General features: G+C 38.8%; 1 long non-coding RNA gene across 1 annotated transcript in view; it reads right to left on the bottom strand.

Moving 5' to 3' along the window:
- Positions 1-1,119: 1,119 nt before the first annotated feature.
- The window catches only part of LOC115296265, a 14,242-nt gene continuing 9,361 nt past the window's right edge, over positions 1,120-6,000 (bottom strand). Inside the window, exon 4 of the long non-coding RNA XR_003910822.1 lies at positions 1,120-1,149. This is a non-coding gene — a long non-coding RNA (uncharacterized LOC115296265). The remainder of the gene's footprint in view (positions 1,150-6,000) is intronic.

Below are 6,000 nucleotides of genomic sequence, written 5' to 3'. Positions count from 1 at the left end.
TCTGTGTCCAAACTTTCCTTTTTATAAGAACACCAGCCATATTGGATTTGGGCCTCATTTTAACTTGATGAAATTTATAAAGGTCCTGTCTCCCAATAAGGTCATATTCTGAACCACTATGCTTAGTGCTTCAATGTATGAATTGGGGATTGGGGAGGGGGACAATTCAGCCTGTAAATCTTCAGATTTATTCTTTGTATAACCCTTCAAAGAATTTGGAGAAACTATGTGCCCCTCACACAGTTTAATATTGACATTTCAGAAATTAAGTCACAGGTTTAAAACAGTCCTGAAGGATAAAATTGCTGGCATTCGTAAATATTAACATTTAAATATAAATGATTATTCTTTCAAGTGTATCCAAAAGAATCTAAATACCATAACAATTCGATTCAATCATCATCATCTATTGAAAAATGCATGCATAATTTCCTATGGAAATTTTATATCTTTCCCATTTCCCCATTCCATTCTGATTCTTTCACAGAGTTTTTATCTTTGTGGAATACATTTTCATGCTGGGAAGTCCCGGTTTTGATCACCCTATTGTACTTCTTTATGATTGAAAATTAAAATTTTTAAATGTTTTATTTCCTGGGATCATAAGGCTGTGTTTAAGCTTTCTAGTTGGTATTGTTATACAACTGATCAAGAAAACAAAACTATATCATAAGATAATTATCCTTTTATAATTTGTTGAACAGAAGAGATAAAGTATCTTTGAGAATGCTTCTCTGCAAATGATATAAATAATGCTTTTCCCTCCAGTTAGTTCATGTATCCATCGATGAATGGCTTTACACAAGAACAATATGATTTCTGCAGTGATTTTATTCCTGTCCTCCACCCCATTTTTATAGAAGTAACTGCTGAGAAAACTTATTCATTGTAATAAGTAAATGGGAATGAAAGGTGTTTGTTAAAGCAATTTTATCCAAGTATTTGAATTTTATTCAAATTACATGCCAAATACCACCTAGTAATTTACTATCAAAAATTATGTTCAGTAATCTTCTTGTTAAAAATCTATTAAATTCAGGGCACCTGTGTGGCTCAGTGGGTTAAGTGTCTGAGTTGATCGCAGCTCCAGTCTTGATCTCAGGATCAGAGGTTCAAGCCCTGCCTTGGGCTTTGTGCTGGGTGTGAAGCCTATTTAAAAAGAAAATTCTATTAAATTCTTCAAATTGGTGAAAGTTGAAAACCACCTGACAAACAAGTGAGAGTTATTTAGACTTCCAAATTCTAGGAGAGACACCTGGATTTATCAAATAGCTCTTGGTTACACCTGTTGCTCTTCGACGGAAAGCACCTTGTTTAGAACAGATTGCTCTCTTAATTAGAATTCTCCAGGAAAGCAAACTCTAAAATCAAGTCTTGGGTTCAAGTGGTTTATCCGAGAGTTGATCCCAAAAAGTATATCACAGTGGAGACTTTCTGAGTATCATGTAGAAGGCACCTCAGAACTGTCTCTTGTACATGAATACCAGAGAGAGCCCTCCTTAGGCAAAAACTTGAGCCCTTACCCCTAGAAGGTGTAGTGAACTCAGAGGTGGGCCATAGACTACACAGTGGGCATCAATAGTGTCTATAACTGAACAAATGGAAACATTGTAACTTTTATTACCGATAAAAATATTTATATTATCACATTTTAAAGTATGTTGTCATCAAAACCTTAAAGCTGCAGATGTATCTCATTTAATTTATAAAAAAAATCCTTCCTATATTGATAAAACCAATACCCTTTGTCAAACCTATCAGCAACATGAAACATTTCTGACAGCAATAGTTTAACTTCATTTTTTATTCCAATAAATGTTAATATAGGATTCAAAAATCTCGTTAGCCATTCTTTGAATCAAGTTTGAATTTAATAGTAAATAAATATGAAACATTACTAAAACTACTGAGAAATACATTTCAAGATGCTCGCATATTGGAAAGGGGTGATTTAAATGGTGTAGAGGTCATTAATTTATTCACTTATAATAAGTTATCCAAACAAGAAAATAAATGGACATGTCTTGTTATTTAATTTACAATATTTTGTAAATGATATTTAAATAGCATTTAGCTAAAACTGTAAATTATTTTTGAAAAGAGGTGTTTGGTGAAAAATGTGGTATTCCCTTGGCAAGCGTGTTTGTGTGCATTTTTGGATGGCCGATATATTGGTATGGGGAATGATTAAATTATGACCCATTGTAGATGTCAGAAATAATGTCACTGATTGTTAGATCTCAGGATAAAACTTGTCCTCATATTTAAAGGAAAACAGGGGCTTCTGGGGGGCTCAGTCCATTAAGTGTCTGATTCACGATTTTGGCTCAGGTCATGATCTCACAGTCGTGAGATCGAGCCCCATGTCAGGCTCTGTGCTGGCCATCGAGTTCTCTCTCCCTCTCTCTCTGTCCCTCCCCAGCTTGCATGGGTGCAAGAGAGGGAGAGAAAATCCTAAGCAGGCTCCTCACTGTCAACACAGAGCCTGGCATGGGGTTCCATCTTCCCAACCATGGGATCATGACTTGAGCCAAAATCAGGAGTCAGACATTTAACCGACTGAGCCACTCAGGCCCCAATGTGAAGCATTTTATAAATAAAATTAGATAGGAATTAATTTCAACTAGAATAGACATTTAATGATATGCTTTTATAATGTGCATTTTAACTGCTTTATTAAAGAGATGCACCAAAAGAAAGAAATGATGAACCATTTTATTTGTGGCTTTTTATCCAATTTACTTTGGGTAGTTTGGTGTCTCCATGTCAGGTGCACTTAAAAAAAAAACAGCAGTCACTGACATATGCTCTTCTGCCTTTTTAATGTTGCTTTTCTTTCTGGCTAATGATACATTTTAGGCTTAAATATTGAGGATGGCCTAGAGGAACAGCCTACGACTAAATACATGAGAAAAGTCATAGAATATTACGATATTTTTGCTATGATTTGCTCTCATGAACTACCCCCACCCCATCACTACAAACAATTGCAACTTTTGACATTAGTTTAGGAACAACAGAGGCAAAATGGTTCAATGAACATTGTCATCTCCTCCTCCTGTCTCTACAGTGTAACCCATTAAAGCAAAATCTTGGACTGTGAATAGCTTGTTCTGCAGGTTCTGCAAGATGAGCAAACATTTCTAGTAAATGTTAACTTGATAAATGAGCAATGTCTTGCATTATGAGTAGTAAGCGATGCTGAGCATCACATGATCACAACTGAGTCAACGGTTCTTGAAATTTGCTTTGATATTCAAGTGCTTTGGATTATAAGCCTGTTTCTGGAACAAATGGTGCTCGCAAACCAAGGTTTTTATCTCATTTTAGACCAAGGCCTTACTCTTAATAGAAATGTGTGTACAAAGTCTAGAAGACCCAAGGCTTTATGGTGCTCTGCATAGTCCTCAAAGGAGGCTTCTCTTTTGTTACCCACAGGTTTTTGAACTCAGTCGCCATGAACTGAAGTAGGATTTGGGATGGATGTGGGAAGGGCTTTTGTGAACACAGGTAGGCTCCTGGGTCAGTCCAGTAAAATCCTGCAAACTGAATAGCCCTGGTGTAAAAACCACCAGATTCCTGGGTGTGCACATGTTCAATGTTAATAAACACTGCCAAATTGCCCTCCCTGGTGTTTGTGCCAATTTACACTTCCATCACCTGTGTACTATCACTCTGGGATGTACCACCGTTTGATACTCTCAGACTTTGAAAGTTTCATCCACTTGGCAGGTGGATTTTGCTTTACAAGATTTCCAAATAAGTACAATGAGGTCATGGACTTCGCTTTACATTTTCCAAGTTATGAATGAAGTTTGGCTTATAGGTTTGTCAGCTGTGTTTTTATGGCAATAAATTATCCTTATTTCTTTTCCTCATTTAAAAAAATTTTTAAAGTTGTATTTTGAAGCCCACTATATAAATTTTACTGTTTATTTATTTTGTGAGAGAGTGAGAGAGGGTGAAAGAGGAGCAGAGAGAGGAAGAGAGAGAGAGAGTCCTAAGCAGGCTCCATGCTGTAAGCACAGAGCCCAACACCAAGGCTCGATCTCACAAACCATGAGATCATGGCCTGAGCCAAAATCAAGAGTCAGCTGTTCGACCAATGGAGCCACTCAGGTGCCCCTAAGTTCTTTATATATTTTACATGCTGGTCCTTTGGCTTAGTGTTGCAAATACTGTCTCCTAATCTGTCCCTGTATTGTCTCTTTAATTATAGAGTCACTGTCCTCATTATCTTCATCGTCCAGGCTTGTTTAAATACCTTGTGTGTAGTTCCTCATTTAAGTAGGAAGGAGGCCTTTTTATATTCCCCTTTTATAGATAAACTGAGGTATGCCACGCCTTAAGGAAATTGATCAAGGTTGTCCAGCCTGTCAGGGCCGAGCGTTCATCCTTAATCACTAGACTTATCTCATATAACCTCATCTTAGTACAAGACAAGCAATACTGCAGTGTTCAAGACTTAACTTCAGTATAATACAAATAGTATTGAGTCTTATAGTCAAAGCTAAGGTCCATTTCATTTTGATTGACATACAGTTCTCACAGAGGGTTATATATTATGCAAGACCTGTAGATTACAAAAAAGAAAAAGGAAAAGACATGGTTCCTGTCCTTAGAGTGCTTACAAGGCAGGAGGGAAGACAGGCGATTGCAGTACTGTGTGATGCGCACTGTAATAAGATATAGCCAAGGATGCTAATAGAATACATAGGAGGGGCCCTGACATGTCCCACATGTGTGGCTCTACAAATAACCATGTCATATGAGTGACCTCTATCACATGTGCCAACCTTCCCTTGTCTTAGACATTAGTTTAGACATAAGTATCCTAATCAATATGGCCCATCTGCTTGTCGAGATCTTTCTGGGACTCTGACTTGCCCAAGGCAGGTTTCAGCTACCATTTCCACCAACATGCCATTTACAATTTGCTTAGAATGTTGTTGATGTCCTTATTCATGTCACTTACCCCCAAAGAATTAATAAGAGAGGTAGGAATGATTTTGGAGACAAGTTTGGGGGCAGAAAGCAGGAAGCAAGCCGCACTGATCAGCATTCTGAAGGTGGTTCATCTCATTTCTTCTAGAATACAGAACGGTAGCATGGGTAAGGGGAACACAGAGTATGGTGGTGATAAGCGGCTCTGGCCACAGAGGTGGGGGTGACCGCAGAGGGTGTCCAGCTGTTTCTTTTTCTTTTCCTTCTTCTCTCCCTTCTCCTCACCCCCAACCCCTATCAAAAGCTGCAGAATCTTTTCAAGAAATTAGTGAAGCTTTATGTTTTTATCTGAGCTGAAGATTACATGGTATCACTTAAAGCTGCTGGTGCCTCAACTTATTCTCTTTAAAAATGGGAAAAAAAAGTAATGCTGGACAATAAATGGAAGTGTTTAATTCTTCACTGCGTTTTGGAGGGGGAAAAGATTAGGAAATGCAGGATATTAATTTTGCCTGTAAACACTGGTGATACAAAGAAAAAGCGCATCCAGTGGTAAATCCACTTGTGACTTCGTACGAGATCAAATGTTTTATTTGGATTTTTCCTATTCTGTCTTTCCAGATTCGTTCTTTTAAAGCCTCTGAGTACAAATATTTACTTCTTGGCTGCTAGTTTTCGGTCTCACCTCAGTTGCTATTTTAGTCATTGTCCTATAAAGGGACAGCTCTGTGATCTCACAGGGTGCCATCGAAGAGGAGGAAGAGCGGGGAGGCAAGCATGGAAGTGTGACCAGGAGGGCAGATGGGCTGCCACCAAGGCTGTTTGCAAGCACAGGTGAGGGGTGGGGGCTGGGGATGCGAACAGAAGCAAAGTCCATGAAAGTGCCGCTGCCAGGGGACGGGCTGCTTGCCATTCATGAGAGAAGAGTGAGGTTCTTTAACACGATGGAGTAAGGCTGGGTGACGTTAGCAACCGTAGTAAACAAGCAGCGGGCACCCTTCTTTGGCCCTCATTCCCTATCCCCTCCCTGCCCTATGGGAAGAGGCAAAGGCGGAG

Source organism: Suricata suricatta, chromosome 7 (assembly GCF_006229205.1).
Source record: "Suricata suricatta isolate VVHF042 chromosome 7, meerkat_22Aug2017_6uvM2_HiC, whole genome shotgun sequence".
NCBI lineage: Eukaryota > Metazoa > Chordata > Mammalia > Carnivora > Herpestidae > Suricata > Suricata suricatta.
This window is presented reverse-complemented; position numbering and strand designations above follow the sequence as displayed.